Source organism: Geotrypetes seraphini, chromosome 12, assembly GCF_902459505.1.
Source record: "Geotrypetes seraphini chromosome 12, aGeoSer1.1, whole genome shotgun sequence".
NCBI lineage: Eukaryota > Metazoa > Chordata > Amphibia > Gymnophiona > Dermophiidae > Geotrypetes > Geotrypetes seraphini.
In genome coordinates, this window is record NC_047095.1 from 95,533,078 (window position 1) to 95,560,261 (window position 27,184).

The following is a 27,184-nucleotide window of genomic DNA, read 5'->3' on the forward strand; positions in this document are numbered from 1 at the left end:
TCTCAACATGTGGTATGCATACTCCAGGGGTACATGTATCACTGTCAGGGGGGACACAGTGCAGGTGCAGGTATGTCACCCAGGGTCAGCATTAGGGGAGGGAATCAGGACAGCTGCCCTGGGTCCCACAACTCCAGGGGGCCCTACCACAGTCCAGGCATCTCTTCCCTTTGTCAGGCCCTCTCCCTCCCTTCCCCCACCTTAGTGGGTGCTTTTCAAAATCAGTTTTCTCTCTGAGGGGTCATGATATAGCAGCCATTCTCATGAGTTAAACATGGCTGCCCAAAGCTTCTCCTCTGATACAACTTCCTGTTTCCACCTGAGTGGATAGTAGCCCACTAAGAACTGTGGATATACCGGACTATACATTTTTAAAATTTATGTATTTACTAGTCTTTAAGCCCGTTACATTAACGGGTGCTAGAATAGATGTGTGTGTCTGTCTTTCTTTGTTTCTCTCTCTCCCCTTGGTCGCTGTCTGTCTGTCTATGTTTATTTGTTTTTCTCTCCTTGGACACTGGCTGTCTCTCCTTAGACACTGACTGTCTCTCATTGGATGCTGCCTGAATGTCTTCCTTTCTGTCTGTCTCACTGGCCCCCTGTGTGTCATTCTATGTGTCTGTGTCCTTGTGTCATTCCACCGCCCCCCCCAGAGCAAAGCTGTCTGCCCCCAGCATACCCCTTTCCCTCTCCCTGACCCCCTTGTGTCTTTCCCCTCCCCCCCCGAGCAAAGCTGTCTACCCCCCAGCACACGTCTGCAACAAAAGCATCCCCCTGTACCTGCAGCATTGGCATGACACCCTTCAGCCAATCGTGAGTGCTCAGAGCGCTACAGGGAGCGGGGCCTGCAGTTTCTTCGGCGTTGGTGAGGAAGGAGAGGTTGGTCCAACTCTCCACAGGGGCTTTGGGGACAGTCTTCTGCGGCTCGAAGCCCTCCTCCCAGCAGCACTCCGTACTGCCTTCCTCCCGCCACCCAGAATAGATGTCTGTATGTCTGGGGGGGGGGGTTATTTGTCTCTCTCTCCTTGGACGCTGTCTGTCTGTCATTCTTTGTGTCTGTGTCTCTCCCTGGTCCCCTGTCTGTCCGTCTTTCTTTCTGTCTATCTCCCTGGCCCCCCTGCTTGCCAAAGCAGCCCCCTTTCCTGCAATGCCTACCTGCTCTGTGGACCTCTTCTGTTCCTCCCCCACCTGATTGCTGTCTGCCCTCAGCACACCCCTCCCCCCAAAGCAGCCTCCTTTCCCTCTCCCCCTGTTCTGCAATGCCTACCTGCTCCATGGCCCCTTTCTGTCCCCCCCCACCATGATTGCTATCTGCACTCAGCACAACCCTCCCACCAAAACTGTCCCCTTTCCTGCCTGCTCCATGGCCCTTCTTTTTCCTCTTCCCCTCCCGTTCTTCCCCTCCCTCCAGTCACCGCTGCCATTCCTATTTAAAACGGCCTGCTGAGGTTCGCGGCTGGCTTTAGCGAACCTCGCAGGCCGCTTTTCACCTCATTAGCATGTGAGCTTGACCTCAGTTCCGGGGAAGATGGCCGAATCACTGATCAAGGAAAGTATCAATGAGCATATAGAAAAAAATAAACTGATGAGAACAAGCCAACATGGTTTCTGTAAAGGAAGATCATGCCAAACGAACCTACTGCACTTCTTTGAGGGGATAAGTGAGCAATTGGACAAAGGTGACCCCATAGACATCATATATCTATATTTCCAGAAAGCCTTCGACAAGGTACCCCATGAGTGCCTACTGAAGAAACTCTGGAGCTACGGGGTGGAAAGGGATGTGCACAGATGGATCGAAAGTTGGCTGGAGGACAGGAAGCAGAGGGTGGGAGTAAAGGGATACTACTCTGACTGGAAAGGGGTCTTGAGTGGTGTCCCACAGGGGTTGGTGCTGGGACCGCTGCTGTTCAATATATTCATCAATGACCTGGAAACAGGGACAAAGTGCAAAGTTATTAAATTCGCGGACGATACAAAACTCTTCAGCAGGGTCAGAACTGTAGATAAATGCAGTGAACTACATAGAGACCTGAACAAACTGGGTGAATGGGCAAATAGATGGCAGATGAGCTTCAATGTAGAGAAATGTAAGGTCTTGCACATAGAGAAAGGGAACCCCATGTATAGTTATACGATGGGAGGGAGGGTACTGGGGGAAGGCAACCTAGAAAAAGACCTGGGGGTATTGGTAGATAAAACAATGAAGCTGGCGGCGCAATGCACAGCAGCCTCAAAGAAAGTGAACAGAATGTTGGGCATTATCAAAAAAGGTTTCACTACCAGAACGAAGGAAGTTATCCTGCCACTGTATCGAGCGATGGTGCGTCCGCATCTGGAGTACTGCGTCCAATACTGGTCGCCGTACCTTAAAAAGGATAAGGCGATACTCGAGAGGGTCCAGAGGAGAGCAACAAGGATGATTAAGGACATGGAGAACCTTTCATATGCCTAAAGGTTGGACAAGCTGGGGCTCTTTACCCTGGAAAAGCGGAGATTTAGAGGGGACATGATAGAGACTTATAAAATCATGAAAGGCATAGAGAAGGTTGAGAGGGGCAGATTCTTCAGATTGGCGGGGGAAACAAAAACAAGAGGGCACTCAAGAAAATTGAAGGGAGACAGATTCAGAACAAATGCTAGGAAGTTCTTCTTCACCCAGAGGGTGGTGGATACCTGGAATGCGCTTCCAGAGGAGGTGGTAGAGCAGAGTATGATTTTGGGTTTCAAAATGGGGTTGGACAAGTTCCTGAAGGAAAAGGGGATTGAGGGGTATAGATTAGAGAATGACAGGGGGAAAAATTCTGTCCCCATCACCGTCCCGTCCCCAGACCACCATCCTCTGCACTGCCCCGTCCCCGCTGGTCCTTTTGCCGCCCCGTCCATGTCTCTGCTGTCCCCTTCACTGCCCTGTCACCATCCCCATTGTCTCTTTCACCACCCCGGCCCCATCCCCATCTTCAGCGTCTTCTCCTCTCCATCCCCCCACCCCCAGCACTCTTCACGCGGTTCAGCAGCTCCCTCCCGCCGGCCAGCCGTGCATTTCCCTACCTCCCTCCTTTTCCCTTACCTTTTCTTCTTGAAACTGGCGAGTTCTATAAGGCTACGAGCTGTATTACAGCCGGAGCTTTGAAGTCGCGTCGGATTGCCTGCTTGAAAAGTCTCCTCCGATGCAACCGGAAACAGGAAGTTGCGTCAGAGACTTTTCCAAGCAGGCAACGCGACACGACTTCAAGGCTCCGGCTGTAATAGTCTTATAGAGTAGCCTTATAGAGTAGTGGCCCTTCACTCCTACCCTCTGCTTCCTGCCCGTCAACCAATTCCTGATCCATCTATGTGCGTCTCCTTCCACTTCATGTTTCTTTAGTTTCTGAAGTAGGCGTTCATGGGGTACCTTGTCAAAGGTTTTTTGGAAGTCTAAGTATACAATGTCTATGAGGTCCCCTTTATCCATCCATTTGTTAATTCCTTCGAAGAAGTGCAATAAATTTGTCAGGCACAATCTTCCCTTGCAGAAGCCATGTTGGCTTATTATCATAAATTGATGTACAGTACAAGCATAATGCAAGTCTCAAACATTTCTGAATATGTTGACATCACTTTTGTGTGAGTTAAGAGAGGCATAAATATATGCTGTAACATATCTCCTTATTGTCTTCATGTTTGTTTTCAAAGTAAACTCCTTAACACAAGTTTGGTGGGACACAGTTCATACTTGTAATATTGTGCCAATATGGCAAACTGTCAAAAAAAATCAGTATTGTGTATCTCAGAAACATGACGTGCTAGCTAAATTTCAATTACAGATCTGAAATCAGCAACATTAAATTAACTAAGAACACTTAAGTTCTCAGTAGCAAAGACATTTTTTTTTTTGACCAGTGAATTATGGTTTTCCCATACAAACAAAATGTTTCTTTTATTATTTCTAAGCCTTTAAGAGTACAGTGGATAATTCAACATTTCATTCACCTTAGTAAGAGGACCCCCAGAATTTTTACAGGAACCTTTTGTGCTAAAATAAAGTCTGAATTGTGTTTTCACATGGTATTTTCCTGCATGCTAAGCCATTTTTAAGGAACAGTATTTGGTTTTTAGTTTCAGGACAAATGCTAATTTTATCTTTAGTGCTTGGAACTTGCAAAAATTAAGATAGGAACATAGCTGTTTAGGAAGTGCTAACTTCATTGTTAAGTCCACATTATCCAGTTTGCATGTGTTCATCTTAACACACTAGCAGGATAATATTCCCTTCCCATGACCCACCACCTTCGATTAGTACATGCTTCCAGGAAAATTACTGCAAAAAATTTTGAATGCATTTCTGATGTCTTTTTTTTTTACCATCTTAAGTAGGTGATAACATTTAATGCAGTTTAGTATAAAGGCCGCTACATTTTTTTTAGCTCCTTCTTGCTATTCCTTTGAGGTCTCAGTAGAATAATGTAACATTTGGGAAGAAAGATGCAGCCCAGTATTCCAGCACTGGAGGCCAGAATAGCAAATATCTCTACTACCACCATGTACTTGCCCTTTGTGCTCAGGTATGTTGGGATAAAGGAGATCCAGACGCTGCAGAAGACCAGCATGCTAAAGGTGATGTACTTGGCCTCATTGAAACTGTCAGGTAGATTTCTTGCTAAGAAAGCTACGATGAAGCTGATAATAGCCAGAAATCCCAGATAACCCAGAACACAGTAAAATGCAACTATCGACCCTTCATTACATTCAATTAGTATTGATCCAATTTCTGATCTCATATTGAGAAATGGGAATGGGGGAGCAATGAGAAACCAGAGAAAACAAAAAACAATTTGAATAAGAGAACAACAAAGGACTACAGAAACTGAGACTCTGGAACCCATCCATTTCCGGAGCTTGCTTCCTGGTTTGGTAGCTTGGAAGGCTGTGACCACAGTGATGGTTTTTGCCAGTATAGAGGAGAGAGCAATGGAGAAAGCAATCCCAAAAGTAGTATGTCTGAGAATGCAGGTAACATCCTCAGGATACCCAATGAATAGCAATGAGCAGAGGAAGCAGAGCATGAGGGAAATGAGGAGAATATAGCTGAGGTGTCGGTTGTTGGCTCTCACTATGGGAGTATGTCGGTAATGAATAAAGATTCCCAAGATGACAGCAGTGACCAGAAAGAAGAACATGCTGATAAAAGTTAAAATAATCCCTAGAGGCTCTTCAAAAGTCAGAAAAGTTATTACTTTTGGGATGCAGGCATCTCTTTTCTGATTGGACCATTGATCATCTGGACATGTTATGCAGGTGTCCATATCTGAGAAAGAAGATTTGCATTTTATTATCTCACAGATTTCATAAGGCCTGTTTACTAAAGTGCACTTAAATAGTGTGAGCCTTATAATCTTTACCACTCAACCAAGACTGAGCTCTCTAATTCAAACTAACTGCATGGAGAGTTAAGGACTATGGACAGCACACTGGGGCCCAGATGCACTAAATAAGCCCCCTCTGAAATTCTAATCAAACTGTATTTTGTAATTCGGGACCTTTCATCTAATATGTCCTTTCTAAAAATTCCTAACAAACTGTATATTGTAATTTTTGCTGTATTTTTTTGTTTGTAATTCGTGACCTTTTCCAAACAGGTCCTTCGGAAATTTCTCAGCAAACTGTATATTTTTATCTTTTCGCTTTCTTACAATTCCTGTACTCTGTATTTTCCTCTGACTATCTGCATATTGTAACTCGCTGAATGTCCAGCTCTCTTGAATGTAAACCGCCTAGAAGTCGCAAGATTGTGGCGGTATAGAAGAATAAAGTTATTATTATTATTAAAGCCAGTGTTCATCACTAAACCTGTTTTAACAGCTTTAGCGACAATCACCTTTACCAACCTGACGCAGAAAACAGCTCACCGCATAGTTTTCTGCATGATTGAAAAAGTGAGAACCACATTCTAATGGAAATGAGAGAATAACAAAACTGGTGCATATGTATCTGATATATATTTTAAACATAATAATATAAAGAATAATTAAGAGGACACGGAGTGATAAAAAAAGCAAAATTATGAAATATGGGTGCATGTGTGTGTGAGAGAAAGAACTGAAAAATAAGAGCCAAAAAAAAAGAAGAAGAAAAGAGGATGAAGAAACATGCAAAGTGCAAATCATAAACTTAAAAGGGGAAAACAAGGGCAATGGAACTTCAGGACCTACCAAGGTTGACAAGGTATCAAATTAAACCGCAAAAAGAATAAACTAGAAGAATAAATAAAAGCAAATGTTCATAAACATGTATATGCCACAATATAAAAGTTAAAAACAAAAATTAATAAATGATAACTTTATTAAGAGTCAAAGACACGTAAAGAAAGTGAATAAAAAAGGAGCTAGGGTACTAAAAATGCCCTGAATGTATTTCATGTTGATGAATTGCACCGGGGGTTCTTGTATTTTGGCTTGTTCTGACTATATCAGCTGCTTTTGTATACCTTGCGGTATCTGCTTGTCTGTTCTGGAGTTGTTAAATCCTGACTGTTTGTGTTGCTTCACTGTTAATAAACACATATTAAAAATAAAATGCCCTGAATGGATATAATAGAGTGAAAATATGATAGTCTTCAATAATCTTAAAAGGAAAAGCCCAGGGACCACAAAAATGGGGGTATTGGGACATTACGATCTAAACAGGTGAATTATTCATATCAAAAGGGGATATAGGGGATAGGACACAACAATTATATAAAAGTCATTCATATGGCAGAATCCCTAATAACAATGCATAAAAAAAGAACAAGAACAATGCCAACTGGAGCAGTTTATCATGGGGTGATGATCTGTTACTAATGAAAATAAGCCATTGACGCAACCAGACTATACGTGACGGAAAATACTAACTCTAAACAAGAAGCTACTAGTGAATTAGGAGCTAATGGCCATTTGAGTAAAAACATTTAAAAAAATAGCATAACTTAAATAGCAAGCTAAAATAGCAACCATAAATTTAAAACTAAACTGCGAGCTATTAGTGAATTACAATTATTTATATTATTATGTTTATAATACATATCAGATACATTATATTATTATGTTTATAATATATAGATACATATGCACCAGTTTTGTTATTGTCTCTTATTTCCATTGGAATGTGGTTCTCACTTTTTCATCACTCTCATCGCTTTGGTTTTTTTGGTGCACATTACTTTTGGTGCACATTTCAGTGTTTCTTTTGTTCTTTGTGCTGTAGCCTCTTCACTGCAGATTGTGTTGGATTTTCTTGTTGTTTTTTGTTTTATGCATGATTGTACATTCTCTACTCTGACTGTGCAAATAAGCTCATTAATATTGAAATGCCATGTAAACTAGTAGAGCAATTGATGCTCTAACATGGCTTTCAATATACACAAAAAAGTGATTGCATTTAGCAATCTGAAAAAGTGACTGTTCAAAACCAGTCACTTTGCTTGTCTAACCTTTTTATAAATGGGCACAGATGTGCCTGTTATAAATGCACACTTTCTGTCCTATTAGAAAAAAAGAAGAAAAAAGCCCCCCCACACACACCAGTTAAAATGGCAGGAGGAATGACCATTTTCTCCTGCCATGCCGAACCCTTCCATCTAAGAAAATTGACAGGATGGATGTCCACTCCCATCTTCTAATGCAACTTTCCCCTAGGCAGAGATATGGCAGGAGGGATGCCCACTCCCTCCTGCCACCGAAGGCCCACTCCTGCACCAAGCACCCCAAAACATTTTCTACCCTCCCCCTTTCCCTACTGTAAAAAAGGCACATGATGCACCGGGGAGGGAAAGACCCATCATTTTGAGTGGTGGACCTACAACCAAGATGGACTGAGCTTCTGTCCTACTCCAACATCTCTAAAAAGGTATGTGGGGTTCAGGGGTGGCAGGGGATGATATTTTGCTTTTAAAGAGACAGGGCAGTTTCTGAGCTATCACCATGACTAATTGGCCAGCTGATGAGAAGAGAGAAATCTTATCTGAACTATTTTCCTCAATTTGTTAAGAAAAATTGTTTCTATGTCCCACCCAGCCTGTGGAACAATTAATTACACTTTTGAAGACTTACTTCCCTCCCTAATTTCAAGAGGAGGGACTATAATAGATAACCTATATTTATTTGTATCCGATTTGTTCCATGATTCACCCACCAGTTTGGTTGGAGATCTCTCCCTCTGCACACAGAGTACAGTCATAGCAGCAGATGGGTTGTCCTTGCCTGGGTAATTTCCTGTATCCACGATGGCAACTAGGAGTGCATCTGAACTGTGGAGGTATCTGAGGATTGAGAAAAACATATTAGTAACATATATAGTAACATAGTAGATGAAGGCAGATAAAGACCCGAATGGTCCATCCAGTCTGCCCAACCTGATTCAATCTAAAATTTGTTGTTGTTGTTGTTTGTTTTTTCTTCTTAGCAATTTCTGGGCAAGAATCCAAAGCTCTGTCCGGTACTGTTCTCAGGTTCCAACTACTGAAGTCTCCGTCACAGCACAACTCTAGCTCATCTTCACCATCCCAGCCATTGAAGCCCCATTCTCCACCACCTCTGTGTTCATCCCATGCTTTTTTGAACTCCGTCACCATTTTCATCTCCACAACCTCTCTTGGAAGCGCATTACAGGCATCCACCACCCTCTCCTTAAAGAAGAATTTCCATACATTGCTTTTGAGTCTACCACCCCTCAACCTCAAATTATGTCCTCTGGTTTTACCATTTTCATTTCTCTGGAAAAGATTTTGTTCTACGTTAATACCTTTCAAGTATTTGAACGTCTGAATCATATCTCCCCGGTCCCTCCTTTCCTCTATGGCAAGGGTAGGCAATTTCGGTCCTCCAGAGCCGGAGCCAGGTCAGGTTTTCAGGATATCCTCCATAAATATGTATGAGATAGATTTGCATCTCAAGGAGGCAGTGCACACAAATCCATCTCATGCATATTCATGGTGGATATCATGAAAACCTGACCTGGCTCTGGCTCTTGAGGACCGGAATTGCCTACCTCTTTTCTATGGTATACATATTCAGGGCTTCAAGTCTCTCTTCATATGTCTTTTGGCGCAAATATCCTATCATTTTTGTTGCCCTCCTCTGGACTGCTTCAGGTCTTCTTATGTCCTTCACCAGATACAGTCTCCAAAACTGAACACAATACTCCAAGTTTGGCCTCACCAACAACCTGTACAGGGGCAACAAAACTTTCATTCTTCTACTGGTTATGCCTCTCTTTATACAGCCCAGCATCCTTCTGGCAGCAGCCACCGCCTTGTTGCATTGCTTTTTCACCTTAAGATCTTCAGACACTATCATCCCTAGGTCCCTCTCCCCATCCGTGCATATCAGCCTCTCACCTCCCAGCATAAGCGTCTCCTTCCAATTATTAATCCCCAGATGCATTACTCTGCATTTCTTTATGTTATGGAACTTCATTTAATACTGGATGGTTGTTTCTAAAATGGAATGCTCTTTTTCTGAGCAGATTTATGGATATTTTCTTTATTATTTGTGGGTATTTATGTTTTTAATTGTCCTGGTCCTGTGTAAAAGCATAGTTCATGCTTAGGAAGACACTTGTAAAACATCCTGAAACGTGTTGATTCTTATCAGCCCAGCCACAGATTCATAATACATCATATTAAAACCAAAAAACAGTGCAATGAAACAAACTATTGAAAAAGACAGAACTGCATCATACCCCTCTCACATCCCACTTGCTTCCTGAAAAACAACACCTTCAACTTTCAGAGTGGAGGAATATGTAAAACATTTTGTAACCATAGAGAAAAAACAGTACAATGTTCCCCTGATCATTCACGGTCAGCGGTCGGCGGTTCGCGGTCTCGGTCATTTGCTGACCACAAACTGACGACAAGGAGAGGGCATAGGGAGAGGCAGGAGAGAGCAGCCGGAGTGCCGCGAGTGCAGGAAATAACTTGTGATACGTTCCGACTGCCTCTTCCTGCACTAAGTCATGCCTTATCCAATCAGGAGCTGCTTGATACACAGCTCCTGATTGGATAAGGCCCGACTTAGTGCAGGAAAAGGCGGTCGGAGCATACCATGAGTGATTTCTTGCACTCGCGGTGCTCCGGCTGCTCTCCTGCTGCCTTCTCTAGGCTCCCCCATGAAAAACCGTATTTGCGGTTTTTTTAGATTTGTGGGGGTTCCTGGAACGGAACCCCCGCAAATATTGGGGAGTACTATATATCAAGTCCCATACTCTTTCAAATGAGCAGGAAGTGTGTTCCAAGTAGGAAGATATGCCTGTAACTCCTAATTAGAGCCAATTAAGTACCAGTTAACACCAATTAACCCCAATAATTGATCAAGACTAATTGAATAATTAGTTTATGTGCGCATCAGAGTTTAGCACCTCAATTTAAGTGACCTATACAGAATTTGGAGGCTGTTGTAAAAACTCCTCTTAAAATATCGAGCTTTGCCTTGATCACAGACCAGAAATGTTTCTTCATGCAGCAGTTAATTATCATTGCCTATTTTTGCATTTAAATTAAAAGTCCCTGGGGGCACATTTATGCTGTAGAAAAATAACCAGCAAACTTGAATTTTCAGTTATAACCTGCTAAATATTTGCCTATAAAGCCAACATATACCATTCTTTTCACCATTTTATGACACGTTTTGTGATACTTGTTTGGATCAGCACCTCCCATCTGCTCTCATATCACTTAAATCTAACCTGAGTTAATGAATTCTCCCAGATGATTGCTTTCTCATCAATGGTAAGATCCTGTCCCGGGGGAGCATGGGGGTTATAATGTCCAATAACTTCATATTTCCATTCCCATTCAGGAAAAATGATTAGATTCAAAATATCGAATCCAGTAGCGAGGTCTCCATTCTTATCCATATATAACTCTTCCCCCAGACCATTTTTAAAGTGAAGGTTCTTCAGATAACGATGAAGCTAAGGAGTGAGGGGTACATTTTCAGTAGTGCCAGGTTAAATAGGTAATTTGAAGTATAGAGTACACACAAAGTTTTTTATAACTATAAGGAGAACTAATTTTAATGCCATTTCTGGAGGTAAAAAACCATATATAAGCCAGCACCATATGTAAATGAAAAAAGTATTTACTTGGGATTTATTTTAGGTAAAAGTGTATGGCTTGAAAGCGTCAGCAAACTGTGTGGGTTGTAGAAAAGTATGCATGATATGTACTATGTCGTTTTATGGTTAGGAAGAACGTGCTGACCTATACTATAAAATGGGCTAGCAGTTTCTAGCACAGAGAGCCACACTGAATGACCCGCGCTGCTCCCGACACTCATAGGAACTCTATGAGCGTTGGGAGCAGTGCAGGCCATTCAGCATGGCCATTCAGCATGGCTCCCAGTGGTAGAAACTGCTAGTGCAGTTTCATAGAAGAGGGGGTAAAATAAAACAGTGAGCTAACTGCATACAAAAAAAGGATGAAAAAATGCTTGCCAAGGCTAAACTAAAAACTTCAGCAGTCTATAGAGGCTGTATCAAAAAAAATATACCTACCACAAAAACTGCATATGTTTTAATTTATTTTTCTTTGATATTTATATATTTTTAAAGTTTCAACAAGCTTTTTATTTTCTTTGATATCTATATGTTTTGTATATTATGCTTTTAGTGTCCCCTGATGAAGGCATATCCATATGCCGAAACTTGGATCCTTGTAGGAACAAAACATATTTTAAAGAATAAATAAATATTGTTTGGTTGTTAGGACATCTTGCTTGCCTTTTTTCATTTATAAAGTACATATATGGACACAGAGGGAAGATGAGTAGACATGGGGAAGAATAAGAACATAGAAGGAAGATGTTGGATACAAGGGAGGGCATAGCGATATAGTGGAGTGATACTGGACATGGGGAGGGAATAGGGACATAGAATTATGATGATGAAGGCAGTGAGATGGGCATAGACTAGAAAGGGAAGTGTAGGAGACACCGAGAAGGTAAATGCTGAACATGTGGAAAAATAAATACACAGAGATGGAAGATAGATGGTGAGCATGGAGAAAGAAAAAATTTGAAATGGTCAGGAGACTCTGGAGAGTGAGTTAAGAGAAGTCTGATGAAAACTGAAACCAGAGACTAAGACTGACATGATTTGAAGAATAAAAATGATGAGACAACAAAAGGTAGAAAATATAATTTTATTTCCTATTTTGTGATTAGAATATATCAGATTTGAAATCTGGATCTTGTCAGAGCTGGTGTTAGACGTAACTGGGGATCACAAAGCCCTCTACCAGGCTGAGCCTTCTTCAGCTTTCAGCAGGCTTAGGGCTCTCTCTGGCTGGGGGCAGTTGCCCTAGTTGCAGTCCCCTAACCCTATTCCTGCCATGTGTGATCATTGATTTGCACAACATAGGATACAATGGATCTTTTGATTTCTTTGGTGTTTACTGCATGCAAGATGTGGCTTCTTGGGATTTTGGTTTAATTAACTGTATGTTTATCATTTTTGGTTATCTATTATGTATTTGGCATTTGTGTTCTGTGTGTTTAACCAAGGAATTCTGTCTTTTTATGGAAATTAAGAACAATTAAGCCATACTTTGATTTTTTTTCATTCTGAGTACATTGGATTACTGTAATATTCTTTATCTCTCGATTTCTAAGAAAAATGTAGAAAGACTTCAGATTATTCAAAATAATGCAGTATGGTTAATGTTTGGAGTGAAAAGATCAGATCACTTATCACAGTATTATTATTACATTTTTGGACGTCTAGCAGTTTGTTTTTGAAAAGTAGCAGTTTTTATACTTCCAACTTTGGACGCTTTGCAGGAAATGCCCTACCATCGGATATCAGACTAGAAGAATCCATTAACAAATTCAAATGCAAACTGAAGACCTTTCTATTTAGAGGTGCCTTCCAAATAAAAAAATAATGCCTTCAGTACACAAGGCCTAACAGAGTAATACATAAGAACCACTTTTATGCAGCGATATCCCCCCTATTGTTCTCTCCACCCCCTCTTACCTCCCTTTTAATTTATTTTATCTCAATATACTTTACTTCTCCTTAACAATGGACCCTTTTGTTACCATATGTCTCTGTCTCTTTTGTCCTCGATATTTTAACTATGACATGCCCCTTTATAAAAAATTAAAATTTATTATTGTAAACTATCTAACTAATCATTGATAGATGGCATATCAATGTATGAAATAAACTTAGAAATTTGGAAAATTGCCCTCTATGATACACATAAAGAACTGGATTCTATAACTGGTGCCTAAAAAAAAACCATTGCTGAGGGTTATTCTTTAAATGCTGTTTATCATTGGTAAATTATCCTATCAAATTAGCTCCGTGGTCCAGAAATGTTTTCATCATTTATGTGTGATACATTCTCTTGCCTAGCTGCTTGATTCTTCATTGCTAAACATCATTATCCATTTGTTAGTTATCTCATGTCTTCACTACAGCAATGCCCTATACCAGTGTTTCTCAACTCAGTCCTGGCATACCCCCTTGCCAGTCAGGTTATCAGGATATCCACAATGAATATGAATGAAATAAATTTGCATATAACGGAGGCACTGTATGCAAATCAAGTTTATGTATATTCTTTGTGGATATCCTGAAAACCTGACTGGCAAGGGGGTCCTCCAGGACAGAGTTGAGAAACATTGCCTTATACAAAGGAAATACCAAGAAAGAAATTGTCCAGAATACTTCCATAAAAATCATATAAAACGCAAGAAAGTTTGACCATGTCACCCCTCTACTGATTAATGCCCACTGGTTACCAATTGAACATCGAATAATATACAAGATTATGCTTTTGACCTTCAAAACTAGAGCCACTGGCCAGCCAGAATTTATTAACAGACTCTTAATTCCACATTCTTCTCGGCATTCTCTCCGATCGTATAATCAAAACTTGCTCTCAATCCCTTCATGAAGACATATTAATACTGTGTGAACCAATATCTTTTCTGCAACTGCCCCTATGCTCTGGAAATCAGCTCTGAATCACTTAAGAGAGGTTACATCCTTAGACGCTTTCAAATCGAACTTAAAAACATTCCTGTTCCTTGTGCCAGTTTTATAAGTTATATAAGAATAAACTCGATACAATTGGGACACTATAATAAGTTCAATGAGATCTGGGGTCCATTGGCGAAGTATTGCAAGAATTGATCATTAGTATCACTCTTTGATTTCTGAATGGGAGGGGAGGAGGAGAAATGTATTTTATCTAATTATTATTTAAGAACATAACATTAGAATTGCTGCTGCTGGGTCAGACCAGTGGTCCATCATGCCCAGCAGTCCGCTCACGCGGCGGCCCTCTGGTCAAAGACCAGCACCCTAACCGAGACTAGCCCTACCAGCGCCCATTCTTGTTCAGCAGGAACTTGTCTAACTTTGTCTTGAATCTCTGGAGGGTGTTTTCCCCTATAACAGCCTCCAGAAGAGTGTTCCAGCTTTCTACCACTCTCTGGGTGAAGAAGAAATTCCTTACATTGTACGGAATCTATCCCCTTTCAACTTTAGAGAGTGCCCTCTCGTTTTCCCTACCTTGAAGAGGGTGAACAACCTGTCCTTATCTACTAAGCCTATCCTCTTCAGTACCTTGAATGTTTCAATCATGTCCCTTCTCAATCTCCTCTGTTCGAGGGAGAAGAGGCCCTGTTCTCTAATCTTTCGCTATACGGCAGCTCCTCCAATCCCTGAACCATCTTAGTCGCTCTTCTCTGGAACCTTTCAAGTAGTACCGTGTCCTTCTTCATGTACGGCGACCAGTGCTGGACGCAGTACTCCAGGTGAGGGCGCATCAAGGCCTGGTACAGTGGCATGATAACCTTCTCTGATCTGTTCGTGATCCCCTTCTTTATCATTCATAGCATTCTGTTTGCCCTTTTTGCCACTGCCGCACATTGCGTCGACGGCTTCATCGACTTGGCGATCAGAACACCCAAGTCCCTTTCCTGGGAGGTCTCTCCAAGTACCACCCCGGAGATCCTGTATTTGTGCATGAGAATTTTGTTACCGACATGCATCACTTTACACTTATCCATGTTTAACCTCATCTGCCATGTCGATGCCCATTCCTCGAGCCTGATTATATCACGCTGCAGATCTTCGCAATCCCCCTGCGTCTTCAGCACTCTGAATAACTTTGTATCGTCCGTGAATTTAATCACCTCGCTCATCGTATCTATGTCCAGATTGTTTATAAAGATGTTAAAGAGCACGGGTCCAAGCACCAAGCCCTGCGGCACCCTACTGGTGACACTCCTCCAGTTCGAGTATTGTCCATTTACCCCCACTTTCTTTTCCTATGCTCCAGCCAGTTTTTAATCCACGTGAGTATTTCACCCTTGATTCCATGGCTCACAATTTTCCTAAGTAATCATTCATGCGGAACCTTTTTGAACGCCTTCTGAAAATCCAGATATACAATGTCGACCGGATCTCCCTTGTCTGTCTGTTTACTCCCTCAAAGAAGTGCAGCAAGTTCGTCAAACACGATCTGCCTTTGCTAAAACCGTGCTGACTGGTCCTCATCAGCCCGTGTCCGTCAAGGTGATCAATGATGCTGTACTTTATCAGTGACTCTACCATCTTTCCCGGTACCGAGGTCAGGCTCACAGGTCCGTAGTTTCCCGGATCTCCCAAACCTTTCTTGAAGATCGGCGTAACATTTGCCACCTTCCAGTCTTCTGGAATCTTTCCCGATTTGATTGACAGATTGGCTATTAGTTGAAGCAGTTCTGCTGTGGTCCCTTTCAGTTCTTTGATGACCCTCGGATGGATGCCATCTGGTCCTGGGGATTTATCGCTCTTAAGCCTATCAATCTGCTTACACACCTCCTCTAGACTGACCGTCAATCCTGTCAGCTTTCCATCTTTATTTCCAGCATATAGCCTGATGGTTCCGGTATGCTGTGTACATCTTCCGTAATGTGCAAAAAATGTGTTCAGTTGCAAAAAATGTGTTCAGTTTATCGGCAATTGCTTTGTCCTCTTTTAACGCTCCCTTTATTCCATGGTCATCCAATGGTCCCACTGCTTCCTTCGCGGGTCGTTTCCCCTTAATATATCGAAAGAACGGTTTGAAGTTCTTCGCCTCCTGAGCTATTTTTTCCTCATAGTCTCTTTTGGCCCCTTTTACCACCTTATGGCACCTGCGTTGATGTTGTTTGTGCTTGATCAAGTTTTTGTCCGTTTTTTATCTTTTCCATTCCTTGAATGAAGTTTTCTTGTCTTTGATCACTTCCTTCCCTCTACAGTGAGCCACGCCGGTTCTTTGTTCTTTTTCTTTTTGGATCCCTTGTTGATACATGGTATATATAGATTTTGTGTCTCGGTGACTGTGTCCTTAAAAAGGGACCAAGATTTGCTCTAGCAATTTTACAGTGCTTATCCTCTTCTTAATCTTCTTCCCTACCATGAGTCTCATCCCTTCATAATTCCCTTTTCGGAAGTTCAGTGCTGTGGCTGTCGTTTTGGACTGATGTTTCTCCCCTGTGTCCAGATCAAAGTGGATCATATTGTGATCGCTGCTTTCTAGCGTCCCTTCTACTTCTACATATTGTGCCAGTCCTCGCAGGCCATTTAGAATTAAGTCCAGAATTGCATTTCCTCTAGTATTTTCCTTGACAAGTTGTTCCAGGAAGCAATCGCCTACAGCATCCAATAACTTGGTCTCTCTAATGCAGCCCGAGGTGCCAAGGTTCCAGTCTATTCCCAGATAGTTGAAGTCACCCATGATAACTATGTTGCCTCCTTTGCAGTTGCGTTTATTCTCGTCTGTCATTTCTCTGTCAATTTCTTCGGATTGCCCTGGGGGTTGATAGTAGATACCGATCTTCATTTCCAGGCCATTTGATTGCTATTAGTGCTGTCTATTGTACTTTGTATTGGTTGTTTAAAATGAATAAAGAATTGGAACGCCCCCAAACATTCCTGTTCAAAGATGCCTTTGAATTTTGATCAGCCTTTTAAGGATGTTTTACATATATTTTAGACCTGCTCTTAAGCTGGTTTCTCTGCTTTCCCTGCCTTTCACTTTTTCCCATTTGTTCTTTTCTATCCAAATATTGTAGTTCCTCCCCTTCCCCATTTGCACCAGTCAGTCATTGTTTCTATTATATGTTTCATGTTTATTTGTTGTAGTTTTTTATTTAATTTCTCTGTTTCCCTGTTATTTTAACTATGTATAACCGCCTTGAAGCCTGACTAGGCAGTATATAAAATGATTAATAAACTTGAAACCACTGCTAAATTTAGGTATGGTCGTTTACTTCAACTGAAATGTGGTGCAAATACAGACACTTAAACTAATATTTCCTTCTAATTTACAGGAGGTTTCAGACATTTCCTCCCATATTTGTTTTTTTATTGTAGTTCTACCTTTGACCCTTTTGTATCAGATTAGTCCTCGCCTGATCTAGAGAGTTGCACAGGGAAAGAAATCTGTCCCGTCCCGACCCGTCCGCATGAGAAATCCCCTCCATCACCGCTTGTCCCTGTGACGAATCTCCTCTGACCCCGCCTGTTCCCCCATAAGTTACCTGTTCCCATAGAAAGCAGCAATTACTTCTAACAGTTTTGATATTTTTTAAGTCTTAATTTATTTAAACCAACAATAAAATACAATATAAACAAATAACAGTGAACAGAAATAAGAGATGCATACATCACCAAAAAGAATTAGAATAGACATTAGGTCATGTGACTGTAGGGTTGACAATGATTGCATAAGAAAAATATGCCAAAACAGAACTGGAAACCCCAAAACAAACTCAGCAAGTGCTTCATTTTGTACTAAACACAATTGGTGGCATAATCATGAGAGGGGGCTGGGCCTCCGATTTTGAGCTTAGCCCAGCCTCAAAAGGAACATCTCCCCTGCTGCTGTACCTGGTGGGACATTTAGTTTTTCCATCATCTTGGTCCCAGTTTCTGCTTTTGTCTATCTTCTACTAATTCTCTTTCCAAGCCTCGGGAACCCCGGTTCCATCCCTATGAGAATCCCATGAGCCTGAGGGGGGGGGGGATCCCAGCAGGAGCCCAGTAGACCTGGGGGAGATCCCTGTGGGATTCCCACAATCCACATCCCCGTGCATACTTCTAGTCTGATTTTGTCCATGTTTTTAGTCTTTAATTTGTAATACTTTGTTCCTGTTTTTATCATGTACATTACTTAGAAATATTATAAGAAATATTATCAAATTTTAAATAAACCTGAAGCATTTTGGATATGCATGTGAAATTTAGGCTCAGATTCCTCACCTAAATTTACAAATGGAGATTTTAATTAATGCAAATTAGCACCAATATTTGCTTGTTTGAGGAGGAAAAATTCCATATTTTATTAGGTATGAAGAGGATTTGGCCATCTTGTGTATGCTCCAGATCAAACATCCCAAACAGTATCTAATTACTGATTATCCTTGCATAGCACCACATGGCTATGAGCTTCTCCTAGAAGCTTAAATTGCTTTCAATATTCTTGTTTGGTTGATCATAATTGTTGAGTGCATTAATCAAAATCATGGCGGGGAAGAGGGTGTTTAATGGTGAAAGCTTACACTTACTACTCCTCTGAAAGCTAACTTCTCTCTGTGTGTTACCATTCTTTACCTTTTGAATAAAGAATTAATCTACAAATACTAAAATTACCTTCCATGACATAGAGTAAAAAAAATTCTTATTTTCTCTAATCCATGTGGTGCCATTCCCTGAGCCAGACATGATCATGTCATGCAGTGCGTGTGCCACGGCATACACAGCATTGTACACACTATAGCTGTTTCTAAAATTTGTGTTGATACAGTGAGTGAAGAGATTGAACTTATATGTAAAGTTGCAGTCTCTTTTGATATTCTTTGGGCATCTGCTATCACACAGGTACTCCCACCAATCTTTGCCAAAGTTATCACTTGCCAGCCAGAAAGGTTTCACCTCACGGATAAATTTTAAAAAATTTGGCATTACATTCTTATATGGTACGAATATAAAGGTGTTGTTTTTCATATTAGAGAAAAGTAGTAATTCTCTCATCATTTCTGGGTCATTTATGGTGATATAAATAGTGCCAGTGGTTTTCTGTAAATGAAGATTCATTAAAAACTCTTGAAAAGATATAGAGTTTTTATTAAGGTATATAATGTTCACAGTAGATGATTCATGAATTGATTTTATAATTTTATGTAACTGTGACTTTGTGATAAGACTGTGGTGAGGAATGGTTTCATGGAATTTGATGCAACCACCATTCCATTCAATCGCTTCTCTCAGGATCTGGGCAGCTTTCATACTGCTTTCATCATTGGTTGAAGTAATACTGACCCATTTCCAGCCAAAATACTTCAGTAGCTTGACTATCCCAGCACAGAGATGGAACTCACTGGGGACAGTCCGGTAAAAATAAGGATACTGAACAGGGTGACTCATATAAAGGTTCTGTGAGTTGTAGCTGACCTGTCATGAAAATAATGAATACATCACCTTTTTTTTGTTACTCTGAGAGAACAGTTTATATCACACAATCCAATAGCACATAGGATCCAATAGCACATAGTTTGCAGAAAGTGCTTGTATCTCAGCTCCTGTTAGGCTCTCCTTTATAAAATTGCTTCCTCTTTGGGGAATTTTAGTCAGTTACATGTAGACAGCCTCATGTTAGGCTCACCCTCTTTCTCCCACCCTACCCCACAAATCCATGGACATTCCAAAGAAGGTGGTACAAAACTCTATTTAATATTCCTTCAGGAGTGTCCCTGAATTCACAGAGATAACAAGGATGAACCATCCCAAAGAGTGAGATTTATGATGCCAAGGAGTGAGATTGAAGGCTAAAGACTGAGGCCCTATTTCTATAAATGGCATCCCAATGGTAGGCATTCTACTGATGTCTAACCAGTCAATCTGGATGAACATTTTAGAAAAAAAGCTCCTGAGGCAGGATGTCTACATTGGCGGCACCTCCAGGAGCCTAGGGAGTCCTGCATGCTTACCTAATCTCACCTAAGTCTAGCCATGGGTGTGGTTTGCCCTGGAAGTAGCCTTAGGTGAACCTATAGTGGCCATAACTGCAGCTGCCAGTCCCCCCTGAATGAACATGGCAGGAAGGTAGCCCAATCCCTCCTGCCCAAAACATCCCCCACCCACACTGAATGAATAAGGCAGAAGGGATGCCCAATCCATCCTGCTGAAACACCCCCCACCCACCCCTGAAGATTGCCGGTAGGAGGGTGCCCAATCCTTCCTGCTGGAATACCCCCAACCCACCCCCCTTGAAGACCACCCAGCAGGAGGTTGCCCAATCCCTCCTGCAGGGATACCCCTCCCCACCCCTTTGAAGATTGCAGCAGGAGAGATGTCCAATCCCTCCTGCCAGAAACCTCTCACCATAGACATCATGCCTTAGGGCCCACATGTGTACTCCCACATGCAACTTACAGTGCACCGGGAAAGGCCAAATGGCCAAACGGCCCATCTAGTCTGCCCATCCGCAGTAATCATTTTCTCTTTCTCTCTCCAAGAAATCCCATGTGCCTATCCCAGGCACTTTTGAATTCAGACACAGTCTTTGTCTCTACCACCTCTTCTGGTAGACTGTTTCAAACATCTATCACCCTTTCTGTAAAATAGTATTTCCTTAGATTACTCCAGAGCCTATCACCTCTTAATTTGATCCTATGCCCTCTCATTCCAGAGTTTCCTTTCAAATGAAAGAGACTTGACTCATGTGCATTTACTGTACATTATGTAGGTATTTAAACATCTCTATTATATCTCCCCTCTCCCACCTTTCCTCCAAAGTATACATATCGAGATCTTTAAGTCTGTCCTTACACACCTTATGATCAGGGCAGGATTAATTCTTCATGGGCCCCTAGGCATACAAGTACACTGGGCCCTCTATCCCCACCTAAATACTGCCCCCCACCCCTGCCCCAGCCCACCCTCATTTATTTACCTGTTTTCTGAAAGTTAGTCAAAATGTATTAAAATTAGTCCAATAAAAGGACCACCATTTCTATATCTAACCATTTATCAAAACAACTACAATACTACTTTATCCTAAAGCAATAAAATAAAAAATGTAATTTTTTTCTATCTTTGTCATGTGGTTTATGCTTTCCTCATCTTCTTGTCATTCTCTTTCTTCTATCCACTGTCTGCCCCTTCCATCCACTGTCTGTATCCACCTGCCATCTCTCCTCCTGCCCCCCCTTTGGTCTGGCATCTATCATCTTCCCTCTGTACCTCTCATGGTCTGGCATCTTTCTCCCTCCCTCCCCCTGTGGTTTTTAACATCACTCTCTTCTCATTTCCTCCACTCATATCTGATATCTCTTACTCCTACCCCATGCTCTGGCATCTCATTTCCTCCACTCAGATCTGATAGCTCTTACTCCTTCCCTGTTCAATGGTATCTCTCTCTCCTCTCTTTTCCCTTTCCTGTTCTTCTCTGGTCTTTCTTCTCTATTTTCTGCCTCCGTCTAAATTAAATTCTTTTTTACTATTCAGTTCTCAGTTTCCCTCTTTTCACTGTCTAGTCACAGCTTGTCACCCCTTTCCTTCACCCCTCCACTATCTCACTAACTCTATCTTCTTTCCCCCATTCAGCATATGTCCCCTATCCAGCATATGGGAAAGCAGTAGCAGTGGTGAGGAGGTGAGGGCCCTTCACCTCCTCACTGCTGCTGTTTTCCCATATAAGAACATAAGAACATAAGCATTGCCTCTGCCGGGTCAGACCAGGGGTCCATCGCGCCCGGCAGTCCGCTCCCGCGGCGGCCCTCCAGGTCCATGACCTGAAAATGTTCCCTACCTAACCTAAAAAGTCCATACCCTATTTGCTCAGTGTCCTGTGAGGTAAACCTCTATCTGTACACCGTTATTCCCTTCGCTTCCAGGAAGTCATCCAGTCCCTTTTTGAACCCCAGAATTGTACTCTGGATTATCACCTCTCCAGGAAGCGCGTTCCAGGTGTCTACCACCCGTTGAGTGAAGAAGAACTTTCTTGCATTCGTTTTGAATCTGTCTCCTCTCAGTTTTTCTGAGTGACCTCTTGTTTTAGATGCCCCTGCTAGTTTAAAGAATCTGTCCCTCTCCACCTTCTCTATGCCTTTCATGATTTTATAAGTCTGTATCATGTCCCCTCTCAGTCTCCGCTTTTCCAGGGTAAAGAGCCCCAGCCTGTCTAACCGTTCGGCATATGAGAGGTTCTCCATACCCTTTATCATCCTCGTTGCTCTCCTCTGGACCCTCTCGAGTATTGCCATGTCCTTCTTGAGGTATGGCGACCAGTATTGGACGCAGTATTCCAGATGTGGGCGCACCATTGCTCGATACAGTGGCAGGATAACTTCCTTCGTTCTGGTAGTGATACCCTTTTTGATAATGCCCAGCATTCTGCTCGCTTTTTTTGAGGCCGCTGCACATTGCGCCTCCGGCTTCATTGTGTTATCCACCAATACCCCCAGATCTTTTTCTTGGCTGCCTTCCCCGAGTACCCTCCCTCCCATCATATAGCTGTACCTGGAGTTCCCCTTCCCTATGTGCAAGACCTTACATTTCTCCACATTGAAGCTTATCTGCCATTTTTTTGCCCACTCACTCAGTTTGTTCAGGTCGCTCTGCAGGTCTTTGCATTCCTCAACAGTTCTGACCGTTCTGGAGAGTTTTGTGTCATCCGCGAACTTGATAACTTCGCACTTTGTCCCTGTTTTCTAGATCATTAATAAATATATTGAACAACAGTGGTCCCAGCACTGACCCCTGCGGAACTCCACTTGTGACCCCTATCCAGTCAGAGTAGTGCCCCTTTACTCCTACCCTCTGCTTCCTGTCCGCCAGCCAATTTTTGATCCATCTGTGCACGTCCCCTTCCACCCCGTGACTCCACAGTTTCTTCAGTAGGCGTTCATGGGGCACCTTGTCGAAGGCTTTTTGGAAATCTAGATATACGATGTCTACGGGGTCACCTTGGTCCAATTGTTTACTTATCCCCTCAAAGAAATGCAGTAGATTCGTCTGGCATGATCGGCCTTTACAGAAACTATGCTGGCTTGATCTCATCAGATTATTTTTTTCTATATGCTCATTGATACCTTCCCTGATCAGTGATTCGGCCATCTTCCCCGGAACAGAGGTTAAGCTCACCGGTCTGTAGTTTCCCGGGTCGCCTCTCGATCCTTTCTTGAAGATCGGTGTAACATTCGCTATCTTCCAGTCCTCCGGGATTACCCCTGTTCTCAAGGACAGGTTGCAAATATGCCGCAGTAACTCTGCTGTTTCATCTCTGAGCTCTTTCAGTATTCTCGGGTGGATCCCGTCTGGGCCCGGAGCTTTGTCAGTTTTTAATCTATCTATCTGCCTGAGAACGTCTTCGAGGCTTACCTCCATGCATGATAATTTCCCCTCTTGATCTCCCCTGAAGATTTTTTCTGGTTCTGGCACACTGGATGTGTCTTCTATTTGTGTCTTCTATTGTAAAGACCGACGAGAAGCACTCGTTTAGCCTACCGGCCACCTCTTTTTCCTCTTTCACCACTCCCTTCCGGTCACCCTCATCCAGGGGTCCCACCTCCTCCCTCGCTGGCTGTTTCCCTTTCACATATCGGAAAAATGGTTTGAAATTTCTTGCTTCGTTGGCCAGTCTCTCCTCATACTCTTTCTTGGCTTTCCTGACTACTCGGTGACATTGTTTTTGATACTGCCTGTGCTCTCTCCAATTTGCTTCGGTTTTGTCTTTTTTCCACTTCCGAAATGATTTTTTCTTGTCTCCTATCACTTTCTTTACTTCACTGGTTATCCATGCAGGGTCCTTCGTCTGATTCTTTTTGGATCCTTTCCTAAATCTTGGTATATATAGGTTTTGCGCCTTGTTTACTGTGTCCTTGAATAGGGACCAGGCTTGCTCCACAGTCCACGTTTCCTTGGAGCTGTTTCTGAGCTTCTTTCTTACCATTTGTCTCATGGCATCATAGTTCCCTTTCTTGAAGTTAAACGTTGTTGCCTCGGTTCTCTTTCCCTTAGGTAATCCTATTTGCACTTTGAACTGAATCATGTTGTGGTCACTGGTTCCTAGTGGTCCCACGACCTCCACTCCCTTTGCGGGTCCTTTCAGCCCATTGAGGATCAGATCCAGAATCGCTGATCCTCTCGTTGGTGCCTCGACAAGTTGTTCCATGAAGCTGTCCTGAACAGCTTCCAGGAACTCCGTTTCCCTTGCACATTTTGAATTTCCAAGACACCAGTCTATCCCAGGGTAGTTGAAATCTCCCATAACTATGGTGTTTGGATTTTTGCATTCCCTTCTCAGCTCGGCTACCATTTCTGTATCCTCGGCTTCGGTTTGCCCAGGTGGACGGTAGAACAGTCCCATCTTTATCTCGGATCCGTTGCTTCCTGGTACTTTGACCCACAATGACTCCAGTTGGGCATTTGTTACTGCTGTGTCCAGAGTGGATGAGTGAATGGTGTCCCTTATGTATAGTGCTATTCCTCCTCCTTTCTGGTAAGTCCTGTCTTTTCGGTAGAGTTTGTATCCTGGCAGTACTATGTCCCATTTGTTTTCCTCGTTCCACCAAGTTTCCGTGATCCCTATGATGTCTAGTCTCTCCTTATTGGCCATGACTTCTAGTTCCCCCATTTTGTTCTTCAGGCTCCTTGCATTAGTATACATGCAGTTCAAGTCCTGGCATTTTTCCTTCCTCGCTATTTTCCCTTGCATTCCATTCTTCATTCTGTCCCCTTCCTGACCTGTCAACTCCTGAGTATTGTCTCTTTTGTCTTCTCTTTGTGGTAGATTCCTATTGCCTTCCCCTTTTGTCGTGTTCCTATTGACGTCCTCTTGTTCCTTCTCATTATCCAGTCTCATTTTGACTTCTCCTTGTAGTATGTTCATCCTGTCCCCCTCTCGCTTCGTCTGACTCCCTTGAATGTTCATAGTCAGTTGCTTGCCACTTGTGTCTTCCCCGCAATCTTCCCCCTCAGTACCTTCACTGGATACTGTTTCCCGAACCGTCGATACCAGGTCGACTGTCGGCTTTCCCCTTCTACTTAGTTTAAAGCTTGTTCTATCGCTCTTCTGACGTTATTTGCTAGTTGTCTAGTTCCCGCCTTGCTCAGGTGTAGACCATCCTTCTTGAAAAGCTTGTTCTTTCCCCAGAATGTTGTCCAGTTCCTTATGAAAAGAAAACCCTCTTCCTCACACCATCTTCTCATCCATGCATTAATTGATTGTAGCTCTGTCTGCCTCTTCGTTTCTGCCCTCGGCACTGGCAGGATCTCTGAGAAGGCTATCCTCTGGGTCCTCATTTTCAGTTTCCTTCCTAAGATCTTGAACTGTTCAGTCATTGCATTCTTGCTGTAGTCTCTCCAGGTGACATCATTCGTTCCGACGTGGACTATCACTGCTGTCTCTTCCGTCTCTGCCCCCACCAGGATTCTTTCAATCTTGTCAACGATGTCCTTCGTTCTTGCTCCTGGGAGACAGGTCACTAGCCGATCCTCTCTCCCTCCTGCTATGTGACTGTCGACGTGCCTCAGGATTGAGTCTCCCACCAGGATTGCAGATTTCCCTTCTTTCAGCCTACGTTTCGGTCGCAGGTCTGTGTCCTTGGTGTTCTTCTTTTCTTCCAGCAAGGTTCCTCCGTGGGTATCCTCTACCTTGATGTCAGAAGTTTCTTGTCTTCTGCTCTGTGTGTCTTCATCATTTCCGTGCACCTGTTCTTCCACTTTCCTGTAGGCATCCTCGATGAACTTCTCGAGCTCCCTGACTTGCTCCTCAATGCACCTCTCTCTCATGGGGTCTTCGGCTGTCTGGAAGGGGGCTTCTGAGATGTAGAGTCCCTCCAGCTCCTGGATCCTGAGCTTCAGACAACTGACTTCGTTCTTCAAGCTCTCCAGTTCCTGACATCGTCCGCACACATATGACTGCCGCCCGGAGGGGAGGTAGTCGTACATGTGGCAGTCCGTGCAGTACACTGGGAAGCTCATCCTTCGGGTTCCTTCCGCTTCCATATTTGTCGGCTCTCTAGGAGTCCTGTTGCTCCTTGCTAGTGTGATTACTCCTGTGCCTGGCTCTTTCTTACCTTCTTCGTCTTCCGCTTCCTTTTACTTATGCGCTTGTGCTATTCGCCTCTTGCTTGCCCTCTGTGGCTGCCTTCTCTTTTAGCTCGTGTATTCTCTTGAGTCCGCCTTTTCTTGTCCTGCTGAGCTTGTTACTGCTGTCTTTGTGTATGAGTGTGCGCTACCTTCTTGGCCTGCTTCTATCCTGTCTTCTGCCCTTGCTTCTGTTTTTCAGTACCTTTCTTGCCTGTTGTTCCTTCGATGTGTGGTCCTTCCTGGGCCTACTCCTTCCTTCTTTTCTGTGTTTGCTTTCCTTTTCGCTTGTGTGTGTGCGTGTATGTGTATACTTCCTTACCTTGCTGTCTTCCTTTCTTGGAGTACTTTGATGTAGTGTCCCGGCCTGCCCTTCTTAAGGCCCTTCGCAAAGGCGCTCTCGCTAAGGCGAGCGCCTTTTCCGCTCGCCTTCGCCGCGCGCCGAACGGCTGTGCGCCGTTGGCTCCCCTCCTTCAACTTGTGCCGTCAGCGTCAGCGTCAGCGTCGGAGCCGCGTGGTAGCAGCGGCAGTGAGAGGAGGAGACAAGTCAGGGGAGCCAGAGAGAGGAGACAGGGCTCGGAGACCAGCTACAGCACCTGAGAGGAGCAGGTAGCGGCGAGACGATGACGCTGGGCTGATGAGGTGGGGGTGGGCGGAGCCTCCTCTCGCCGCTACCTGCTCCTCTCAGGTGCTGTAGCTGGTCTCCGAGCCCTGTCTCCTCTCTCTGGCTCCCCTGACTTGTCTCCTCCTCTCACTGCCGCTGCTACCACGCGGCTCCGACGCTGACGCTGACGCTGACGGCACAAGTTCTCCTCACTTCCATCATCTGCCCCCTTCTCTCTCTCTCTCTCTCTTCTCTGGATTCTCCCCACTTCCATCATCTGCCCCCTTCTGCAGTCCCCACTTCCATCATCTGTCCTGTTCTTTCTCTCCACGCCAGGCAATTCCATTGTGTTATCCTGCCCCCTTCCCCCATCCAGCATATGCCCCCATCCAGTATGTGGGAAAGCAGCATCAGTGGTGAGGAATGGAGGTGAGTGACCCTCACCTCCTCACCTCTGCTACTGCTTTCCCATATGCGCCTGACATTGAC

At 43.3% G+C, this 27,184-nt stretch overlaps 1 pseudogene; it reads right to left on the bottom strand.

The window, feature by feature from the left end:
• Positions 1 to 4,376: 4,376 nt before the first annotated feature.
• Positions 4,377 to 25,794, bottom strand: LOC117346138 (annotated as a pseudogene).
• Between the last annotated feature and the right edge of the window lie 1,390 nt (positions 25,795 to 27,184).